General features: G+C 41.4%; 1 protein-coding gene across 2 annotated transcripts in view; it reads right to left on the bottom strand.

Annotated features, from left to right (window-relative positions):
• The window catches only part of ADGRA1 (adhesion G protein-coupled receptor A1), an 847,935-nt gene that overhangs the window by 137,238 nt on the left and 688,153 nt on the right, over nucleotides 1-22,544 (bottom strand). The gene's annotated exons all lie outside the window — the stretch shown is intronic.

Here is a 22,544-nt window from a genome sequence, read left to right as displayed (position 1 = left end):
CAATTGTATGTACCAAGGTGCGACTGTCCTTGCAGTGATTCTTCTTGGCGTTCCTCATTCACTCAAGTGGATCTTAGATTTTTTTGCCCATTGTGCTCAAGTTTAATTCACTGGAAAGAAACTGAGCAAATGTTCCATTTCCTTGCGTCTCGAGCATATAGAATCGGTTCGACCTATGTCTCAAGGAGCTGTTCTATCCACAAGCTGTTAACGAATTTTTATGAATGTTATTAATATGAAAATGAAAATACCAGTTCTGGCAGGATGTTAACATCTGCATTCAGAGAATAATTGTTAGCTATTACCATGGCAACTGCAATTACAGTTTTAGCCAGTCCTCAATATTCTTTTATTCCCATTATAAATGCATCTGGCTTTATGAAATGAATATAAATTCATATGTTGTGTTATATTCTGCACTGATCGGTTACACTACATGGATATAAAGCCCCATTCATTGGACTATTACTCTGATCTTCTGTAAATGGTCTTCCAAGGACGTCTTTCTAATATATTAGCGTGTTTAGTCTTTTTAAGCAAGAATATGGCTTTTTATAGCATTTTGATGATATCATTGGGTGTATTATACTGTTGATATCATTGATGTTGAGAACTCATCGATCAAAGTCCATTACTGTTCAGGAAGACTTGAGAATGGCACCTCAATTTCAAATCCCTCCAAAACACTCATTTATTGAAACAAATCCATTATCTAGACCAGATTTCTTGTAGTCGGATCCTTTAAGCTGAATACCCCTTTAGGACGTGATTTGCATATTTCCGGACACATGATGACTAGACTTTTCCAGCTTCGCTCAATACACTTGCACTGAGGGAGTCCGCACACGTCTAGTTGGCATGTGACCGCATGTATGTAAATCTAATACTTGCTGTGAAGCACCTGCTGCTTTTAGCACTGACATGAGAGAATACTCGCAGCACACAGCGTGTACATAGAGTGGCTTTAGACTTGCAGCCTAAAGCCGGACAAAGCTTTTATGCGATTTTGAGAGGTTGTCTCAAAGAGGATTCATTATCCAATTTTTTTTTTCAGATTCACCCTTCACGTCCCCATGAAGGTATGATTGCACATTTCTTTAATCTGATAAGATGCTGTATTCTGCAACATCATGTATGCTAATGAGGCAAGACTAGTCCGGTGGGGCATTTCTTCCCTACGACTAGTCTTCCCTCAAATCTTCTAATCACACCTTCCTGGGAATGATTCACAGCTTCCATTGCAATCTTTGGCTACGATCACAAGAATGTTTTTCTCTCATGTGAAAAAAATCAGTCTGATTATGCTAATTACACTCTGATCAGAGTGTGATTCAATATTCCTCAAATATGGAAAATGACCATAAAAAGTCATCCGAGTGAGGTTCAATTTTTTTCATGCACCCATAGACTTGAAAGGCCAAGTGCATTCCAATTATTGGAGGCAAATTGTGTATGCTCCAATTTTTTTCCACGGAACACTCGAGGATCACACGTCCTAGGAAAAATTAGACATGTGCACAGCCACATTGAATAATATGGGGATGGGTACTATCTGTACTATCCGTCAAAACGTTAGAAAACCCTTGTCTGATATTTCCGGTCATGTGCACTAGTCCATGCTCATAGAAATATTGCAATGTTATATTATTATGTCATTTTATATTTATAATATATTTTATGCAGCAAAGTAAATGTAAATGTTGTCATCTTATTTTTTGATAAATATTCACTTTTGTAAACTAAATTCATAAGATTCCGTTTCAAAGAAGATTCTTTCCACCAACAAGGGATTGTGTATTTCTAGTGTGTTTGATGAAGTGAAAGATGACATAATGACAACCAAAAACCATGTTATACCTACAGCTAGATGAGTCAAACTAAATGCATTGTGTCAACTTATTTTTGTCATGAACTTTTAAGCTGTAAAAAAGGATTCAAAGCAAGAAACAATAGATCGTCAAATGTGTTAAATTAGGCGAGACCATTACAGATAGTTTTTTTTCATTTGTCTAAGTGGCAGAACATACCCAAAACACTGTAGCAATATGGTAGACATTGGTATTTCTCACTGATACAATGAAAAAGTTTTAAATTAGGAAAGTTTTAGTTCCAAAGTATCCACATGGACAATTGTGAGCTTCGAAAGTCTGACTCCTCTACTTCATCTCACAAATGACAGTAATATATTCAAAAATTGAAAAACATTGTTACCGCGCTCCGTTCTGGTGTCTTACTATGGTCGGCATGATATGGCATATACAAACAGTACATCTGATTTGCCAGCCAGAGCAGGTGGAGAAATTACTAGTAGGGCTCATGACAATTTTTTTTTGTGAAAGTGCTATCCGTGGTTTTCACGGACAGCACTCATACCTATGACCTTCGGTAAGGATGTGCACGTCTGAATTTTTTTCCTCGGACTAAGTAGTCCGTGGAAAGAAATTGGAGAATTGACAGATTTTGATCTGAGTATCTGATGAAAATCTGCAATTCAAGTCTACGGACCAGTGAAAAAAATTGCATGACATCTAAGTGGGGTCCGATTTTCAGAGACTGCACAGACTTTCACAGAGTGGAAAAGGCGGATAAACCTTTAATTTTTCTCTCTCCACATATGAGAAAAACTAATGCCACTCTGGTCAAAATCTGATCAAAGTCTGATCAGAATTCTAGGACCATTTTTTGATCAGATGTTGACCAGAGTGGCATTAGTTTTCAGACTCTATCGGTCAAGTGCACCTACCCATAGAGGGAATGTGAAATCAGAAAATGATCTATTGCTTATGTAAACCTTTTATGTTAAATATTTTGTAAGAATTTTTAGTTTTAATTTTTTTATTTTTACATATCATTATTAGTGATGAGGGAATGGATAGAGTGTTATCTGAGCATGTTCGTGTGCTAAGTGTCTTTGGCATGCTTGAATAATATGTTTGAATCTCCGCGGCTGCATGTCTCGCTGGTGTTAGACATCCGCAAAACAAGTGGTTCAAACATCACTTTTTTTTTTTTTTAAACTGTTTATTTTTTAAAGATTTTCCTTTTTCTCGTATAAATAACATCATAAACATAAGTATAGTTGTAGCAAAATTATGCAAAACAATGCAAAACATTTTAGATGTTTCTTCCAGTGGCACAGTGCGCAGCATTGCTGCTCCTACTAAAATTAGGGCAAACATCTAATGCATCATGTAAGAGTAGGTGGGATACAGGGAAGGGATAGGGAAAAAGTAAGGGAGGGCAAAAGACACAGAAAGAAAGAAAAAAGGCACGCAACATCAGTTGGTTAGCTTAGTTACATAGTCATCCCATGGAGCCCAGATGCGATTGAACAAATCAAGTTGATTATTAATACAGTCCGTAAGATTCTCCATACGTCTCATTTCTTTAATCTTCATCCAGAGTTTTTTCATAGTGGGAGCTGATCTTTTCTTCCAGTACGAGGCTAATAGACACTTCGCCGATGTTAGGATATGGAGGAGCAGCCTGGCAGGGCCCTTTGTCATGGGCATGGGGGGGGAACATTAAGCAAAAAAGTCACAGGACCCAGAGGAATCTCTACATCTAACACCTGAGAAATCAACCCCTGTACTTTCTTCCAGAATGGGGATATAGTCTGGCAATCCCAGAATATATGTGGCAATGAGCCCACAGCCCCCAGGCATCTCCAGCATTTATCCAGCGTGGCAGGGTAAATATTATGTAAAACCTCCGGCGTATGATACCAATGCATCAGTATCTTTTACTGATTTTCCTTTTGTGTTATGCATGGTGATGATTTAGCTGCCTTAGACCATATGATATGCCAGATAGGAAGCGGAAGTTCCCTTGCCAGGTATCTCTCCCACTTTATCATGTAAGCATGTTTAGGAGGGGGGTCTGATGGCGGAGTGAACAGTATACTATAAATGTCCATGATCAAACCCTTTGTAGAGGGATTCCCTTTACAGAGTCGCTCAAAGGGAGTGGGGGTGGAGAACGTTGTATTTTTATATTAAGTTAAGGCCAGGTGGCGGATTTGTAAGGATGAGAAGTAGGTCCTAAGTGGGAGTTTAAACCGCTCTCTAAGAGTCTGAAAAGGAAGAATATTTCTATTAAAGGGGTCTACAATATCCGCGTAATAAAATAATTGTGCTTGAAGCCATGGTTCTGTCATAGCTGCAGTAAGACTATCAGGTGAAAAGGATGGAGATCATAGGGAACTTGGGGGAGATCATATGGAAAGGCCTTGCTGCTTATCCTCCAAATTTTCATTGTAAATGCGATAGAGCCCAGCAGAGGCATTGAGGGGCATGTACTCCCATCTCTCCAAAGCAATGTATTGGGATTCGCTGTAGCCATCCAAAGTTTCTCGATTTCTACCCATTTGCTATAAGCCCGCAAGGAGGCCCAAGCTGGTATCCTTCTAAGGAGCACAGCCAAGTAATATCTCCAGATGTCTAGAAAGGCAATACCCCCCTGCATTTTTGGAGATGTGAGGACTGATTTAGCTATTCGATGTCGTCTCTGACCCCCCAAAAAATTAAGAAGCACAGTCTGAAACCTCCTCAACTCCGCTCGTGCGATCGGCATCGGCAAACCTCCACCATGTATAAGAACTTAGGTATAATAGACATCTTTATAGCATTTGCTCTGCCAAAAAGTGAGAGAGGAAGTTTAGACCATCTAGAAAGTAACCCATTAATCTCTTGAAAGAAGGCCGGGAAATTATGTCTATAAAGGGAGTCATAAAAGCCAGTCAGGAAAATACCCAAATATTTAATTTTGGTGTCCTTCCAAGCAAATTTAAACTTTGACTTCAGAGCGTCCACCATTGCGCATGGTAAGTTAATTGGGAGAGCTTCAGTCTTTGTTGTATTTACCTTCTACCCTGAGAGTAGTCCATATTCTGTCAATGTAGATTGAAGATTGGGGAGGGAAATGTGTGGGTTGGTGAGGGTGAGGAGAATATCATCTGCAAATAGAAACAACTTGAACTCTTTCTCCCGTACCTTAATGCCCTGGATATCTGGAATATTCCTTATTTTGGAAGCCAAGGGCTCTATACAGAGGACAAACAGCAGGGGAGAGAGAGGACACCCCTGTCTAGATCCATTTGAGATATTGAAAGGAGAGGAAGACGCATGGTGGAGTTTAACCACAGCATTGGGCAAGGAATATAAAGCTTGTATAGCCTGAAGAAATGGACCCAATAGGCCATACCTGCATAAAGAAGCAAATAAAAAAGGCCAACTCAGTTGGTCGAATGCCTTCTCAGCATCTAAACTGAGCAGAAGACCAGATTGCCCATTTCTTTCAAGGACATCAATAAGTTCTATAGTACGTCTAGTGTTATCACCCGCTTGCCTATTTGCCACAAAACCAACCTGATCTTTATGGATTAAATCCGGAAGAAGGAAACTCAATCTATTAGCCAGGATTTTAGTAAATATTTTAAGATCGGCAATTAGTAGGGATATAGAACGATAGCTGGCGCAATCAGCAGGGTCCTTTCCCTGTTTATGTATTACTGTGATATGTGAACTCAGCATAGAGGGGGGAATGGGAGAACCCGACATGAAGGAATTAAAGAGCGGTAACATAAAGGCCATTAATTCTTTCTGGAATGTTTTGTAGTATAAATATGTGAACCCATCAGGTCCTGGGGCTTTACCCAGATTCCCGAAAATCCAGGTAAAAGGGTGAGCCCTGGTGGTAACATCTACAGGTGTCAGTGACTTTTCAGAGATTATCAGCTCCTTGTTAATTCTGCAATTCCTATTTATGAAGTTTTAGTAGTTAATTGTCCAAGTTTGGAGGGAATGTGCAAACTACGTCTGTTTCAGGAGGATTTCTCCTGAAAAGCATCGCAAAAAATGAACAGAGTGCAAAGCAATGAATTACCGACGATGGCAGTGGAAAAAACTATGGCATAGATGCCTGCAAAATCACTTCAGAAAAAAGAACGCATGCGTATTCATGATGGAACTTTACCTAGAAAAAACGCCAAAAACCCTGAAACGGTTAAAAGAAACAACATGTTTGTTCTTTGGGTGGGCTTAACTGGGAAGAATGATTGCAAGAACGGCAAAAAACCAAAGAACCACGACAAAACCGCTTAAGTAAAACTCAGTGGCTGGCATCTAATAGACATCATGTGCACATAGCCAGGAAAAATAGCTACTCCTTCTCCCTCCCCCCCAAAAAATAAAAAGTTTCCTGAAGCTATTCTGCTTGAAAAACTTGTCCTCAAAAAACTCTATGTGCCCTAAGAGTGAGGCTACGAGTTTGGTTCTTTATACACAGCAGAGCGGCATGTTGTCATCCGATCCGTGGTCAGATACTTATACTACAAAAAGGTTCATTTATGAAAAAATGTTCTGGAGACTTATAGTAATACAAATCTGAATCTCTAATAATGAGGACATGCGACATTCAGGAAGTAATCTTATTTCAGAAGTTAAGTATTTGGTAAGATCTTGACAGAAGCTCAGGCTGTCCTTGCTGATGAGATTATTTCCATTTTTCACTTCTGACAAGGAAGCTCTGAAAAATATGCGATGAAGACTTTTTAATGTATTAACAAACCCAGAGAGGAATGATCTAAGGTAAGACCAGAAAATGTGTGTGCAGTATCTGTAGGATAAATTTAGAGGCGTTCATTTCCCACTGGTTTTTTTCCCTGTTCAGCCGGTGGAAGGGGGTCAGTGTTCCGGTATTGTTAAGCCTAAGGCTACTTTCACACTTGCGTCTTCTGGTGTACGTCACAATGCGTCGTACCGGAGAAAAAATACATCCTGCAAAGTTGCCAGCAGGATGCGTTTTTTCTCCATAGACCTGCATTAGCGACGCATTGCTACATATGGCCACACGTCACATCCGTCGTGCGACGGATGCGTCGTGTTTTGGCGGCCGCGATGCACAAAAAAAGTTCAATGTAACTTTTTTTGTCCATCGGTTCCGCTTTTTCCGACTACGCATGCGTGGCTGGAACTCTGCCCCCTCCTCCCCGCTTATCACACTGGACAGCGGATGAGTCGTAAGACTGCATCCGTTGCCCACGTTTTGCTACATTTAGCACACTGTCTGTCGGTACGTGGGGCCGATGGTTTGCGACGGCCCTGTACCGACGGAAGTGTGAAAGTAGCCTAATATGTCTGGTTTACTATTGCTGAAAAAGCAGTAGGGGAAGGCTTCTGCTGTAGACAGTTGCCTCACAACCAGACAGAAGCCTTACTGGAGGTCTGTGAGAATGGAGGAGGAGAAATTAGCATATTTTGAGGAATTCCTCCTGTTTCACAGTGTTAGATGTAATATGAGACAGGATTGGAAAGAGAATATTATGCTGTTGAGAAAATATGAGACTGTTGAGTCTTGTGGTTTGCAGCAACAGTCTAGACTAGGACAAGATGTCAGCTGATAATGTCCCATGACACTACAATACGTTATTTGTTTTATTAATGGCGTCAAAACACATTTGAGCAATAAAGATCAATTTTTGGAGCACAAAAGATTTCTCATTTACCACAGCACAGCCTGTTCAACATGATATCGTCCTGCTCTACAAATGTCCCATAACAGTCACAGGACCATGTGTGAATAGGACAATCCTTAAATGACAAAAACAATAGCGATAGGCTAGAGGTACCTTCACACTAAACGATATCGCTAGCGATCCGTGACGTTGCAGCGTCCTGGCTAGCGATATCGTTTAGTTTGACAGGCAGCAGCGATCAGGATCCTGCTGTGATATCGCTGGTCGTTCAACAAAGTTCAGAACTTTATTTGGTCATCAGACCGGCGTGTATCGTCGTGTTTGACACCAAAAGCAACGATACCAGCGATGTTTTACACTGGTAACAAGGGTAAACATCGGGTTACTAAGCGCAGGGCCGCGCTTAGTAACCCGATGTTTACCCTGGTTACCAGTGTAAAATGTAAAAAAAACAAACAGTACATACTCACCTTCGCGTCCCCCGGCGTCCGCTTCTCACACTGACTGAGCGCCGTAAAGTGAAAGTGAAAGTACAGCACAGCGGTGACGTCACCGCTCTGCTGTTACGGCCGGCGCTCAGTCAGTGCAGGAAGCGGACGCCAGGGGACGCGAATGTAAGTATGTACTGTTTGTTTTTTTTACATTTTACGCTGGTAACCAGGGTAAACATCGGGTTACTAAGCGCGGCCCTGCGCTTAGTAACCCGATGTTTACCCTGGTTACCCGGGGACCTCGGCATCGTTGGTCGCTGGAGAGCGGTCTGTGTGACAGCTCTCCAGCGATCAAACAGCGACGTTGCAGCGATCGGCATCGTTGTCGCTATCGCTGCAGCGTCGCTTAATGTGAAGGTACCTTTAGAAGGTCCTTTGTGATTCAATCATGCTGAATCCTTGAAAGATATGCTACGTTCGGACAGACATCCGAGCGTTCATTGAAGAACTGTCTGCCCATAGTCCCGGTCACTGGGCTTCAAATGAGATTAGTATATTTATTATTTACTGCTACACTGTAGGATTACAATATCCCTTTGACCAGATTAAAATAAGACGTTTAAAAAATGTTTTTTGTAATATTTAATATCATTGTTTGTCTATAAAAGACTGTTGAATATTTTTTTCAGTTGCTGTACTTTATACCCAAAAGCTAAATAAAATGCAATCAAAGGGTTATATATACCTTAAAATGATATCAATGAAAACTACAGTTTGGCACATGTAAAACAAGATCTCACACAGATCCACTGATGGACAATTTAAAAATTATTGGTCTCAGAAAATGGTGACAGAAACCAAATTATTTTTACAAAGTTCATAATTTTGCAACCATTAAAATATATACATATATATATAAAAAAAAACTTATAATTTTATAATTTTGGTATGGCAGTAATCATACTGACCTTAAGAATCATGTTATCAAGGAATTTTTTACCGCTCAATGAACATTGCAAATACAATTTCGCAAAACAATGACTTAATTGTATTTTTTATCACCATCTTACCCCATTTCAAATTGCTTTTTTGTTTTTCAAAAAATGGTGGAATTCAAAAATTAAAACTCTTCCAGCGTCAATATCAAGCCTTCGTATATTTTGTTATTTTATAAATGAAAAAAAAAACATTATGTTTGTTGGAAAAAAGGAGGGAAAAAACAAAAGTGCGAAAACAAAAAATCACCCAGTCAGAGGTTTACATTATCTGCTATCAATCTAACCAGCCTAGGCAATTTTGTCTTTCAACCAAAATAGAAGTTAATACAAATGAAACTCGAATGTCTATGTGCCAAAGCATAGCACCTACAAGAAGTCCAACTTGTTCAACAAAACACAAAGGAGTCATCATCAAGGTGCTTATGCCAGAAATATGTCATAAACACATAAATACAAAAGTATTGTGACTTTTAGCGATAACACGCCAGCCCCGGTCCAGCTATAACAATATGGGCATGGCCTGGACAAGATGGAATGTGATCATGCCTGCCTGTCAAATTCATCATCGGTTATGCCACCAAAAATGGCGATACTCCCATCTTAATGAATCACCTGCAAAACCTTCTATAGCTAAGTCAAACATAAAAATGTTATGACCTTAGAAATGCAATAAAAAAATTAACGTTGTACTTAAAGGGCACTGTACACTGTGAGGATTCTCCACTGCCGGCGAAGGGAGCGGGGAGCGCGTGACTGCAAGTGATTTGCATATGTGTGGTCATGTGCCGACTAGACAAACACTGGACACGTCTAGTTGGAATGTGTCCACGAGTATGCAAATGACATACTTGTAGTCACATGACAGTCCGCTCTCCGCACTGACAGAGAATAGTGCGCGTTCTGTGAGAAATCACATCTGTAGTCACACGTAAGGCGGGACAACTTCTTTAACCCCTTCCCGACCCATGACGCCTATGCGGCGTCATGGAATGATCGCATCCCTGCAGATCGGGTGAAAGGGTTAATTCCTATTTTACCCGATCTGCAGGGAGAGGGGGAGTTGTACTTCAGCCTAGGGGGGTGGCTTTGCCCCCACGTGGCTACGATCGCTCTGATTGGCTGTTGAAAGTGCAACAGCCAATCAGAGCAATTTACAATATTTCACCTATGAAAATGGTGAAATATTGCAATCCAGCCATGGCCGATGCTGCAATAGCATCTGCCATGGCTGGAAATCATGTTCTGGCCCCCCCCACCGCCCCCGATCTCCTCCCCAGTCGTCCGTTATGTGGCCCGGTCCTCTCCGTCCTCCTGTCCGCTTCCCCGTCCTCCTGCCCGCTCCCCCGTGCTCCTGTCCGCTCCCCCTGTCCTCTGATCCCCCCCCTGTGCTCCGATCCACCCCCCCACCACCCCCTCATACTTACCGATCCTCCCGAAGTCGGTCCGTCTTCTCCCTGGGCGCCGCCATCTTCCAAGATGGCGGGCGCATGCTCAGTGCGCCCGCCGAATCTGCAGGCTGGCAGATTCGTTACAGGTACATTTTGATCGCTGTGGTAGGTTCTACCACAGCGATCAAAATAAAAAAATAATAAATAAACCCCCCCCTTTATCACCCCCATAGGTAGGGACAATAATAAAATAAAGAAAATATTTTTTTTTCTTTTTCCACTAGGGTTAGGGTTAGAACTAGGGTTAGAACTAGGGGTAGGGTTAGGGGTAGGGTTAGGGTTACGGGTAGGGTTAGGGTTAGGGGTAGGGTTATGGCATGTGCACACAGAGCGGATCGGCCGCGGATCCGCAGCGGATCGGCCGCGGATCCGCAGCGGATCGGCAGCGGATCCGCAGCGGATCGGCCACGGATCGGCCGCGGATCCGCAGCGGATCGGCCGCGGATCCGCAGCGGATCGGCCGCGGATCGGCAGCGGATCGGCCGCGGATCCGCAGCGGATCGGCAGCGGATCCGCAGCGGATTGGCAGCGGATCGGCCGCGGATCCGCAGCGGATCGGCAGCGGATCCGCAGCGGATTGGCCGCGGATCTGCAGCGGATCGGCAGCGGATTGGCCGCGGATTCGAAGCAGTTTTCCATCAGGTTTACAGTACCATGTACACCTAAGGAAAACCAAATCCGCTGTGCCCATGGTGCGGAAAATTCCGTGCAGAAACGCTGCATTGTATTTTCCGCAGCATGTCAATTCTTTGTGCGGATTCCGCAGCGTTTTACACCTGTTCCTCAATAGGAATCCGCAGGTGAAATCCGCACAAAAAAACACTGGAAATCTGCTGTAAATCCGCAGGCAAAACGCAGTGCCTTTTACCTGCAGATTTTTCAAAAATCGTGCGGAAAAATCTCACACGAATCCGCAACGTGGGCACATAGCCTTAGGGTTAGGGTTGGAATTAGAGTTAGTGTTGGAATTAGGGCTAGGGTTTGAAATAGGGTTAAGATTAGGCTTGTGGTTAGGGTTACGGATAGGGTTAGGGGTGTGTTGGGGTTACAGTTGTGGTTAGGGTTGGGATTAGGGTTACGGTTGGGATTAGGGTTAGGATTAGGGTTGGAATTAGGGTTACGGTTGTGTTGCGGTTAGGGTTGTGGTTAGGGGTGTGTTGGGGTTAGGGTTGTGATTAGGGTTATGGCTACAGTTGGGATTAGGATTAGGGGTGTGTTGGGGTTAGTGTTGAAGTTAGAATTGAGGGGTTTCCACTGTTTAGGCACATCAGGGGTCTCCAAACGCAACATGGCGCCACCATTGATTCCAGCCAATCTTGCGTTCAAAAAGTCAAATGGTGCTCCCGCCCTTCCAAGCCCCGACGTGCGCCCAAACAGTGGTTTACCCCCACATTTGGGGTACCAGCGTACTCAGGACAAACTGGGCAACAACTGTTGGGGTCCAATTTCTCCTGTTTCCCTTGCAAAAATAAAAAATTACTTGCTAAAACATAATTTTTGAGGAAAGAACAATTATTTTTTATTTTCACGGCTCTGCGTTATAAACTTCTGTGAAGCACTTGGGGGTTGAAAGTGCTCACCACACATCTAGATAAGTTCCTTCGGGGGTCTAGTTTCCAAAATGGGGTCACTTGTGGGGTGTTTCTACTGTTTAGGCACATCAGGGGCTCTGCAAATGCAATGTGACGCCCGCAGACCATTCCATCAAAGTCTGCATTTCAAATGTCACTACTTCCCTTCCGAGCCCTGACGTGTGCCCAAACAGTGGTTTACCCCCACATATGGGGTATCAGCATACTCACAACAAACTGGGCAACAAATATTGGGGTCCAAATTCTCCTGTTACCCTTGTGAAAATAAAAAATTGCTTGCTAAAACATCTTTTTTGAGGAAAGAAAAATGATTTTTTATTTTCATGGCTCTGCGTTGTAAACTTCTGTGAAGCACTTGGGGGTTGAACGTGCTCACCACACATCTAGATAAGTTCCTTGGGGGTCTAGTTTCCAAAATGGGGTCAGTTGTGGGGGGTTTCTACTGTTTAGGCATATCAGGGGCTCTGCAAACGTAACATGATGCCCGCAGACCATTCCATCAAAGTCTGCATTCCAAAACGTCACTACTTCCCTTCCGAGCCCCGGCATGTACCCAAACAGTGGTTTACCCCCACATATGGGGTATCAGCGTACTCAGGAGAAACTGGACAACAACTTTTGGGGTCCAATTTCTCCTGTTACTCTTGCAAAAATAAACAATTCTGGGCTAAAAAAATATTTTTGAGGAAAGGAAACACATTTATTATTTTCACAGCTCTGCGTTATAAACTTCTGTGAAGCACTTGGGGGTTCAAAGTGCTCACCACACATCTAGATAAGTTCCCTTGGGGGTCTAGTTTCCAAAATGGAGTCACTTGTGGGGAGTTCCTACTGTTTAGGCACATCAGGGGCTCTGCAAACGCAACCTGATGCCCGCAGAGCATTCCATCAAAGTCTGCATTTCAAAACGTCACTACTTCCCTTCCGAACCCCGACGTATGCCAAAACAGTGGTTTACCCCCACATATGGGGTATCATCGTACTCAGGAGAAACTGGAAAACAACTTTTGGGGTCCAATTTCTCCTATTACCCTTGGGAAAATAAAAAATTGTGGGCTAAAAAATCATTTTTGAGAAAAGAAAAATTATTTTTTATTTTCATGGCTCTGCGTTATAAACTTCTGTGAAGCACTTGGGGGTTCAAAGTGCTCACCACACATCTAGATTAGTTCCTTGGGAGGTCTAGTTTCCAAAATGGGGTCACTTGTGCGGGAGCTCCAATGTTTAGGCACACAGGGGCTCTCCAAACGCGACATGGTGTCCGCTAATGATTGGAGCTAATTTTCCATTCAAAAAGCCAAATGGCGTGCCTTCCCTTCCGAGCCCTGCCGTGCGCCCAAACAGTGGTTTACCCCCACATATGGGGTATCATCGTACTCAGGACAAACTGGACAACAACATTTGGGGTCCAATTTCTCCTATTACCCTTGGGAAAATAAAAAATTCTGGGCTAAAAATCATTTTTGAGGAAAGAAAAATTATTTTTTTATTTTCACGGCTCTGCGTTATAAACTTCTGTGAAGCACCTGGGGGTTATAAGTGCTCACTATGCATCTAGATAAGTTCCTTGGGGGGTCTAGTTTCCAAAATGGGGTCACTTGTAGGGGAGCTCCAATGTTTAGGCACACAGGGGCTCTCCAAATGCGACATGGTGTCCGCTAACGATTGGAGCTAATTTTCCATTCAAAAAGTCAAATGACACGCCTCCCCTTCCGAGCCTTGCCGTGCACCCAAACAGTGGTTTACCCCCACATATGAGGTATCGGCATACTCAGGAGAAATTGCCCAACAAATTTTAGCATCCATTTTATCCTGTTGCCCATGTGAAAATGAAAGAATTGAGGCTAAAAGAAATTTTGTGTGAAAAAAAAGTACTTTTTCATTTTTGCGGATCAATTTGTGAAGCACCTGGGGGTTTAAAGTGCTCACTATGCCTCTAGATGAGTTCCTTGGGGGGTCTAGTTTCCAAAATGGGGTCACTTGTGGAGGAGCTCCAATGTTTAGGCACACAGGGGCTTTCCAAACGTGACATGGTGTCCGCTAACGATGGAGATAATTTTTCATTCAAAAAGTCAAATGGCGCTCCTTCCCTTCCGAGCCTTACCATGTGCCCAAACAGTGGTTTACCCCCACATGTGAGGTATTGGTGTACTCAGGAGAAATTGCCCAACAAAATTTAGAATCCATTTTATCCTGTTGCCCATGTGAAAATGAAAAAATTGAGGCTAAAATAATTTTTTTGTGAAAAAAAAGTACTTTTTCATTTTTACGGATCAATTTGTGAAGCACCTGGGGGTTTAAAGTGCTCACTATTCTTCTAGATAAGTTCCTTGGGGGGTCTAGTTTCCAAAATGGGGTCACTTGTGGGGGAGCTCCAATGTTTAGGCACACGGGGGCTCTCCAAACGCGACATGGTGTCCGCTAAAGATTGGAGCCAATTTTTCATTGAAAAAGTCAAATGGCGCTCCTTCCCTTCCGAGCCCTGCCGTGCGCCCAAACAGTGGTTTACCCCAACATATGAGGTATCAGCGTACTCAGGACAAATTGGACAACAACGTCCGTGGTCCAGTTTCTCCTTTTACCCTTGGGAAAATAAAAACAATTTCGCTAAAATATCATTTTTGTGACTAAAAAGTTAAATGTTCATTTTTTACTTCCATGTTGCTTCTGCTGCTGTGAAACACCTGAAGGGTTAATAAACTTCTTGAATGTGGTTTTGAGCACCTTGAGGGGTGCAGTTTTTAGAATGGTGTCACTTTTGGGTATTTTCAGCCATATAGAACCCTCAAACTGACTTCAAATGTGAGGTGGTCCCTAAAAAAAATGGTTTTGTAAATTTTGTTGTAAAAATGAGAAATCACTGGTCAAATTTTAACCCTTATAACTTCCTAGCAAAAAAAAAATTTGTTTCCAAAATTGTGCTGATGTAAAGTAGACATGTGGGAAACGTTATTTATTAACTATTTTGTGTCACATAACTCTCTGGTTTAACAGAATAAAAATTCAAAATGTGAAAATTGCGAAATTTTCAAAATTTTTGCCAAATTTCCGTTTTTTTCACAAATAAACTCAGAAATTATCGACCTAAATTTACCACTAACATGAAGCCCAATATGTCACGAAAAAACAATCTCAGAATCGCTAGGATCCGTTGAAGCGTTCCTGAGTTATTACCTCATAAAGGGACACTGGTCAGAATTGCAAAAAACGGCAAGGTCATGAAGGGGTTAAGATTAACATAGTCCTGGTCCAGGCAGGATTAATAGAGGAACTGCTGGAATTTTTTAAGATCTGTATATGTTACATGTTTAGTGTCTCCTATTCCAATCACATTCCATTCGGTTATCTGATACTCATATTTCCCGCAAAATTGATGTCCGCAGTCTATATAAATATTTATAATAAATCCCTTTTCATGAACCTTTTCCATGAAGTGAATAAACTATGCCACCGAGAAGCTAAATATTCATAGTACCCATCTCGAGACCAGGAAAAGACAAGATGCAGGATGGAGGATACAGCTTACTTTGCACAGAACTAAGCTGTTTATTCCACACAATTCTCCTCTTAGATAACGGGAATTGTTCCTACTTTGTGATAACGCTCATTTCATAACACGGTAACTGTGCAAAAAGGAGACGAAAAAAACGTAAAGCAACAAATATAGAAAACTAACTGCTTGGTGGATGCGAAAACATGGAATGATAGAGAATGTAATAGAAAATAACAATTTCGGAGATTGCTTTTAGTTTGCCAGAATATGTGATTTCTTTCAAAAAATGTTCTATTTAGAAAGAATGAATAGCCTCGAAATTGTGCTGGAAAAAAATCGAGATGGTTTCATACAAGATTCTAGGTCCAATGCTAAATCTGTAACAGGGCATCAACTATGGAAAATCATTTACACTATGGATGTACTTGTATGAGAAAAAGGGAGATTTGGACCCACTCAGTCCCAAAGTCTCAGACCCCACTTCATGCCTCTGTGTTTTAGTCATGCATGGAAAAAAATAATTTACAGGGAACATATGATAGCAGATGAGACATGCTGCCCGATACATTCTATGCTTTGGCATGGAAAAAGTCATATTTTTTTTGCTGCTATCATCTGGATGTACTGACGATTTTTATTTTATCTATTTTAAGGTCAATTGGAGTCGGGGCCCAAAGGCTTGCACTCCAAATTGTCATAGAATTTGTGCTGTTTTTTATCTATCTATCTATCTATCTATCTATCTATCTATCTATCTATCATCTATCTATCTATCTATTACCTATCTAACTACAGAAAGTATTCAGACCCCTTTACATTTTTCACTCTTTGTTTCATTGCAGCCATTTGATAAAATCAAAAAAGTTCATTTTTTTTCTCATTAATGTACACTCTGTACCTCATTTTTCAAATTTAATAAAAAAGAAAAACTGAAATATCACATGGTCATAAGTATTCAGACCCTATCTATCTATCTATCTATCTATCTATCTATCTATCTATCTATCTATCTATCTATCTATCTCTCTAATTTCTATCTATCTATTTCTATCTATCTATCTATCTATCTATCTATCTATTTAGTATCTATCTATCTAGACAAAGAAAACACAGCAGCACTCTATATGAGCCAAGATATATGCAAACACTGAAAACATTGAATCTAAACTGTGATATTACTCAGTAAGATGTACTTACTAAAATTAAGGTTCTTAGCCCATAAATTGGCCAATTCATGTGTGCCCTTCAGCCATGGCAAGGTGATCTCCCTCTGATGAGTCCCTGTTCTACTGTACATACCGCTCTTGAGCTATCAGCCTACAGTTAAATGCAAAAACATGTCTCTCCCGGGCCATGAGCCTACAATTCAAATGGGTAAGTAGAGCTTATATGGCTTATATAGAGTGCTGCTGTGTTTTCTTTTTCTATATAATTCAGCTATTGCAGCTTGCATCTGTTCACACTTAGAGAAAAAACCTGACTATCTATCTATCTATCTATCTATCTACTTCAAGTGCTATCACTAAATTCGAAAATTATTAAAAAGTTAATTTATTTCAGTTCTTCAATACAAAAAATGAAACTTATGTATTATATAGAGTCAATACAAACAGAGTGATCTATTTCAAGTGTTTATTTCTGTTAATGTTGATGATTATGGCTTACAGCCAATGAAAACCCAAAAGTCATTATCTCAGTAAATTAGAATAATTAACAAAAAACACCAGCAAAGACTTCTGAAGCATTTAAAAAGGTTCCTTAGTCTGTTTCAGTAGCTCCACAATCATGGGGATGGCTGCTGACGTGACAGATGTCCAGAAGGCAGTCATTGACACACTCCACAAGGAGGGTAAGCCACAAAAGCTCATTGCTAAAGAAGCTGGCTGTTCAGAGTGCATATAATATCCAAGCATATTAATAAAATGTTCAGTGGAAGGAAAAAGTGGGGTAGAAAAAGGTGCACAAGCAACTGGAATAACCCCAGCTTTGAAAGGATTGTTAAGAAAAGGCCATTCAAAAATTTGGGGGAGATTCACAAGGAGTGGACTGCTGCTGGAGTCATTGCTTCAAGAGCCACCACACATGGACGTATCCAGGACATGGGCTACAATGTCACATTCCTTGTATCAAGCCACTCATGACCAATAGACAACACCAGAAGTGTCTTACCTGGACTGTTGCTCAGTGGTCCAAGGTGTTGTTTTCAGATGAAAGTAAATTTTGCATTTCATTTGGAAATCAAGGTCCCAGAGTCTGGAGAAAGAGTGGAGAGGCCACAATCCAAGCTGCTGGAGGTCTAGTGTGAAGTATCCACAATCAGTGATGGTTTGGAGAGCCATGTCAACTGCTAGTGTAGGTCCACTGTGTTTTATCAAGACTAAAGTCAGCACAGCCGTCTACCAGGAAATTTTAGAGCACTTCATGCTTCCCTCTGCTGACAAGCTTTTTGAAGATGGAAATTTCATTCTCCAGCAGGACTTGGCCCCTGTCCACACTGCCAAAAATACCAATACCTGGTTTACAAAGAACAGTATCACTGTGCTTGATTGGGCAGCTAACTCACCTGATCTTAACCCCATAGATTTTCTATGGGGTATTGTCAAGAGGAAGATGAGAGACACCAGACCCAACAATGCAGATGAACTGAAGGCTGCTATCAAAGCAACCTGGGCTTCCATAACCCCTCAGCAGTGCCACAGGCTGATCGCCTCCAGGCCACGCCACATTGATGCAGCAATTGATGCAAAAAGAGCCCCGACCGAGTACTGAGTGCATTTACTGAACATACATTTCACTAGGCCAACATTTCAGATTTTAAAATCGTTTTTCAGTCTGGTGTTATAAAGTATTCTAATTTACAGAGATAATGACTTTTGGGTGTTCATTGGCTGTAAACCATAATCATCAACATTAACAGAAATAAACAGTTGAAATAGATCACTCTGTTGGTAATGACTCTATATAATATGAGTTTCACTTTTAGTATTGAAGAACTGAAATAAATTAACTTTTTGATGATATCTTAATTTTGTGAGAAGCCCCTCTATCTATCTATCTATCTATCTATCTATCTATCTATCTATCTATCTATCTATCTATCTATCTATCTATCTATCTATCATTTTATAAAAGCAAAGTTTTGCCTATAAAATGTACGCAAGCTAAATGTTAATTCGCCTCCATGAACTCAGAAATGATAAATACCTACCATTGGCAAAGCTTCCATTTGAGATAAAACATTTTGCTCCCACTCAAAAAGCAAATCCTGCTCTTCCTAATTCAGCAAATATTAAAACTTCATCCCATTTTTCAATTAACAGTGAAGACATGGCCGCGAATGGAGAACTCACAAACTAAAATAGTAATATATGCAGCTAATAACCAGAGCTCTGAGCGCTCAGTGGCCGGAAAGGAAATTTATTTTCGCATACAGTCCTGGATACTCATGAATGCACTCTAGCCATAAAAACAGAATCACTTCTAAATTACAATCAAAAACGAAATATATATCAACGTCATAGTTTATCCTAGTGGTGCAGACGGTGCTATCTGGAGTAATAGGGGTCCTTTTATGGTTTCCTGCAGAGGTTTACAACTTCAACATTTTATTTGTCAATTCAGTAATATAATTCTAATATGGAAGAACGTACACAAAAGTGGATTATGTAACAAATACCCGGCTCCTAGAACATTACAGAAAATAGGATTTTCCTCATCATCAGTATTGATAATGGAATACCTTGTCATACAGAATTGTTGATAAAATGCAGTTGAGTTGACCAAATTCGAAAAAATCCCCAACTGGCTCTGTTCATTGTCTAAGGGACGTACTGCAGCTTTTATGTAGTCCACAGGCAATGAATGGAGTGGAGACTGAGCAAGCAGAGCTCAATTCCTGTGTTCCAGAGTTTCATTCTAGGGATCATTGAGGTACCAGCGGTTTGACCTTCAGCAGTCAGTAAGTTATCCCCTATCTTACATGTAAGAGATGCCTTAGTATCTTATATATAACATTTTAAGGGGTTGTTCGGCCTTGGGGTTAAAACCTGCAGTCAACTCATAGGGCGCATTATGTGCGCTGTCAGAATTTCCCGTTGTTGGCATTGGGGGCTGGCAGGCGCATGACTGGAAATATGTGATTTGCATACATGCGTTCACGTGCAGACTAGACAACTGTATTGAGCAGGTCCAGACACTTCTAGTCTGTATGTGGATGGAAGCTATGCAAATTGCATACTTGCAATCACATGACCACCCGTAGAGTGACTGCAGACTTGAACCCCAAGGCCGGACAACAACTTTAAAGACACACTTCCAATGATATTATTGCTCTTGGTGGTTACCAATTTAGCAAGGTTATGGGGAATCTAGTCTCTCGTCGTTTCTGGTGGTCTAGGCTGGGTTGGAATGTTGTTGATTTTGTGACTACCTGTAATTCTTCTGTGCAGTCTAAGACCCCGCATACTTGTCCGTCCGTGTCTCTCCTACCTTTAGTTATACCTAATAGACCATGGACTCATCTATCCTTCGACTTTATTACTGACTTTCTGCCATCCACAAGTAAAACAGTGATTTCAGTAGTGGCGATATGTTAAGCAAGATGGCACATTTTGTTCCTTTACCGGGTCTGGGGTATGCTAAAACGTTGGCTCATGAGTTTATTAATGAGATCGTCTAGCTTCATTGGTTCATAGATTGGGGGATCCAGTTTGGATTAAAATTCTGGAGGGCTTTTTGTTCTTGCCTAGAAGTGCATCTATCTTTTTCATCAGCATTTCATCCTCAATCGAATGGTAAGACTGAACGTATAAACCAAAGCGTAGAGACATAACTTAGGTATTTCCTTTCTGAGAATCAGGAGGATCGGTCATCATACCTAACCTTGGCTGTGTTTGCACTTATCAATTGCCGACATGAGTCCACTGGTAAGTTACCATTCTTGGTGCATATGGGTTTCACCCGCAGTTCTTTACTTTCAGTAAGGAGAAGACTCTCTTCTGTGTGCCAAGGTGTACAGAAAAACATGAAGGGGATGGGAGATAGATACAAACATATGGTAAAAAAATGATGAAAAAATGTATGCCAGGTCCTTACTATTGTGTGAATGACTTTGTGTGGTTGTCCACCAGGAGCATTAAGTTGAAAGTTCCATGCTAGAAACTTGGTCCCAAGTTCATTGGTCTGCATACGATTACTACCATCATTAATCCGGAGGCTTTCATCTTGAGTTGCCACTGGCTCTTAAAATCCACATTGTTTTTCATAGGTCATTGCTCACAAAATATATGAAATTGTCTGAACTGGTACTTTTACTTCCGCCTCCGGTCATTGTAAATGGCACTTTAGAATTTCAATTTTCTCGAATTTTCGATTCTCGTCTTCTTCATCGCTCTCTCCAGTACATGATGCACTGGAAAGGTTATGGTCTGAAGAACAGAACATGGGTACTTGCATCTGAAATTAATGTCGGTACATAGTTTGTGTTTGCCATATAGCACATCAGGATAAACCTGGTTCTGAGGGTGCTGAGGCCCCTCGTAGAAGGATGGATACTATCATGAATGTGCCACATTCTGCCAGGACCTGTGGTATATCTGAGATTAGAAGATCGGGGAGTTTGGCTGAAGACAGGTCCTCTTTAAATATTCAAGGCCATTTATGAGTTAACAGGTTTTTTGTGGCATGGAAAGAGTTTAGAGTTACTCGAGGTTACTTATCTGTGCTGCTTATTAGAACCACACAGTCCATTATGTAAACCTGTGTCTAGCTTCCCCCCTTGCGACCAATAGAATCTTCATTCTGTTCTTGGCTGTATTGGAGAAGGTGTTCTTGAGAGTCGCTCTAATTGCTTTGAGATTGTTGTATGCGGTTCGTTGTAAATACCTCTACCTTCCCCTTTTTGGCATTCCTTCATGTTGCTTTTCTGCCTCTTGACTGTGCTCCCATCTTCCTTTTGTAATTTATCCTGTGTGCCTGTTGTTTCATTGTGCCTTGGTTTCCCCTCTCTGTCCAGCCAATGTTACCCTTTTTACTCCTGCCCTTTTCCTCCCTGGGGGGAGATTGGGAGCTGCGTAGAATTTCGTAGCAGCACAGAGAAGTACGAGAACCAGGCATCTCCACCTCCAGGAGAACCCAGGGGTTATGGATAGACTAAGGCTTCTCTAGATTAGGGACAGTATAAGGTTCCTATTCCCCGGCATTCCTATGGTCATAGCGTGACAATATTAGACTGGCATGTGCAACAAAAGCAGTTTTAACTTTTTGTGGGGGATGGGGGCATGAGGGAGGTGTTTTTCTTGTGATTGTGGCTGAAAGTGCAGGCACGTTTTAAATCCTTGGTAGTGCGGTGGGTGGTCCTATTTATTGATAGATAGTCTTGTTTGCATGACTGTGCAAAGATAGTTGTCAATAACTAAGCAAGACGGCCCATTGGACTCCTAGTCATAGAAAACACAGGGTTAAATAAATAATATACAAATTCTACTGAATACTTTCCTAGAAAACTATGATATATATCAATCTGTTCTGCCCTACAGGTAGGATTTGCAAGTACAGTACAATATAAAAGTTAATTTCAATTATGTGTATATAGACGATTGGGATCTTATGATGAATATATTTTGGAGTAATTTAGATTGAGATACTGATTTGGCTTTAATCCTAAGTCATATTGCACGACTCCTTAAAGGGTTGATTGTGACTTGTAGGATCGCTACTTCCAACAGGAGGCGCTATAGAGTTAAGTCCTCTTTTTCTCAGAAGAGGCAATTTGCATATTTAATTTCCCAGAGGAGCATTGCACGGCGAATAATCCTCCTTACCTTGACAAGCCAGCGCTGGTATGTCACTCTCCATAAGGAGAAACGTTACCCCTTAGACCCCAGTCCAGAGCCTCTCACCTAGCCAAATCAGTTCTCATGCTTCGCACTGACGAGGGCCAACAGCCCGAAACACCGTGTCTACGAATTGAGATACTGATTTGGCTTTTATCCTAAGTCATATTGCACGACTCGTTAAAGGGTTGATTGTGACTTGTAGGATCGCTACTTCCAACAGGTGGCGCTATAGAGTTCAAGTCCTCTTTTTCTCAGAAGAGGCAATTTGCAGA

The sequence above is a fragment of the Ranitomeya variabilis genome, chromosome 4 (assembly GCF_051348905.1).
Source record: "Ranitomeya variabilis isolate aRanVar5 chromosome 4, aRanVar5.hap1, whole genome shotgun sequence".
Lineage (NCBI taxonomy): Eukaryota > Metazoa > Chordata > Amphibia > Anura > Dendrobatidae > Ranitomeya > Ranitomeya variabilis.
The sequence above is the reverse complement of the archived record's forward strand: the minus strand, read 5'-3'. Positions and strand labels throughout refer to the sequence as shown.